This window comes from Panthera onca, chromosome C2, assembly GCF_046562875.1.
Source record: "Panthera onca isolate mPanOnc1 chromosome C2, mPanOnc1 haplotype 2, whole genome shotgun sequence".
Classification (NCBI taxonomy): Eukaryota; Metazoa; Chordata; class Mammalia; order Carnivora; family Felidae; genus Panthera; species Panthera onca.
Window position 1 is genome coordinate 107195402 of NC_138347.1, and position 2061 is coordinate 107197462.

Here is a 2061-nt window from a genome sequence, read left to right on the forward strand (position 1 = left end):
TCATGCTCCCAATAAAAGCCTGCCAAATAGTCTGAGCTAAAAGAGAGAGATTTGGGGCAAATTTAGATACAGAGTGACACTTCTTTCTTTTTCATCTTTTCTTTTTCATCTTTTTTTTTTCAAACTCATTGGGCTGCATATCTAAAACCACATTTGAGCCTTTTCAATATTGGTATCTAGTCACTGCAAAAGCAATGTCTAGTTGAAAGATAAATGAGTTTATAGAGTTTGGGATTAGATGGAAAATAACTGGAACTAAATTGTATTTTGCTGAATTTCAAAATAGCTCAGGAACAATTGGACCATATTTTCCTCAAAATTAACATCAGTAAAAAAAAAAAAAAAAAAAAAGATTAAGCAAAATAAAACCCTCCTGGGCAAAAGAAAGAAAATTGTAAACTGAGATTTACTCAAACCAAACTTCTTCCAGTTCTTCCACCCTTGGTTGACAAAGGCATAAACTTGGGAGTGTGGGCAGGTTTCTAAGCCTTTAATATTATTATGAAATCAGAGTTCTAAGTTTTAGAAATGTTTAAAGAAGAGGTTTTTTTCTTGACATTTCTAATTTCTGCTACGTATTGAAATATACCACCCATATAATAATTACAGGTCATAGGATTTCAGAGCTGGAAGGAACCCTGGAGACAATTTAGTCTAGTCTATGCATTTCTATGGAGGTGAAGACAAACTCGGGGAGGTGGATGGACTTGCTCAAGGGTATGCGCACGAGCCTGTGACAGAGCTGGAGCCCAAGTTCCTTTCATCTTATGGAAATGCCCATATTGGACAGGTCAGGCCTCACTCTCCTATTTATGAGGAGAGTGTAAAGTCCCTGGAATTTTGGTGTGCTAAAAGTATGAGATTTTGATCGTCAGGTAACTTATGGGTTAATCTGATGATCACAGTCTTGCTTTTTCCTCTGAACGGTGGCTGTTCAGAGGTAAAGGGCACTGAAGATACTCGTTAGAAATTGAATGTAAAGATTTAGGGAGCTGGAATGGGACAGAATCAATGTGTGGCATGAAGAAAATTGTGCTTGGGAATCCCTTCCCTTACTCTGCTGTTCCTTCACACTACAATGCCAGCTCTATTCATTGTTGAGTTTTGAAGCCCACATTTTCCGCATTGCCTAGTGGGAAGCAGTCCGCAGCCTAAATGCAGAGGTGGCCAATTGAGTGAAACATCTTTGTGAACTCCTTTTGTTAGAAGGGTGTGTGCACTCAGGACCCTTTAGTTTCTGATTTCATTGCGTGCTCCTGACAGCAAGGGGCGAGATTACACTAAATCATAAGAATGGAAAGCAGGGAAAGAGTGCAAAGGGACTGCCCCAAGCCTCTGTGATGGGGTGGGGTGTTAGTCATCAGCTTTCTTTGAATATCAAAGTTATGCCACACAAATACAAAGAAGGACCCTCCATGCCTTTAACACAGAATGACACTTCTTTCTTTTTCATATATATATATTTTTTAATATAGGAAGGTACAGCTATAGGTTCCTGTGACCTATGCCCCTCCCAACCTCCTTATATGACAATTGTGCTCAGACAGGGATGAGTATGGATATAAATGAGAATGTAAAAGGTACCAAGTGCTCGCTTGGCAGCACATATACTAAAATTGGAAGGATACAGAGTAGGTTAGCGCGGCCCCTGTGCAAGGATGACATGCAAATTCACGAAGCGCTAAAAGGTACCAAGTGAGGAGGAACCTGAGCAGGGAAGAGTGGGAAAGCGTCATCTGAGTGGTGATGGTGAAATACTCAGGAGTTACCCAGTTGCAGCCAAGGGTTTTTTTTGCTTTGGTTTTTTAAAAACTGTTTTTTAACAGTTTGAGGAAAATAGGCATCTTGCTTCAAACACCCCTGACCCCAACATACACCCGCAGCTTCCAATTGTATTTCCTGAGGCTGTGAACTCCTCAGTTTTCACAAGCCAAGAAGAAATTTAGCTAGTTGGTAGTTGGAAAACAGATCTGGGGGGAGTAAGTAGCATGAGTAATGAGTAGGCCATATCCCCTTCCAAGATGTTCCCAACTACTTTTGGACCTAGGCCTGGGAAAAAAA

The 2061-nt window shown here is 40.5% G+C and overlaps 1 non-coding gene across 1 annotated transcript; it reads left to right on the forward strand.

The window, feature by feature from the left end:
* Positions 1-1587: 1587 nt before the first annotated feature.
* LOC132684422 (U6 spliceosomal RNA) lies at positions 1588-1693 on the forward strand. Its single transcript, XR_009612645.3, has one exon. It is a non-coding gene; the product is annotated as a U6 spliceosomal RNA (small nuclear RNA).
* The last annotated feature ends 368 nt before the right edge of the window (positions 1694-2061 follow it).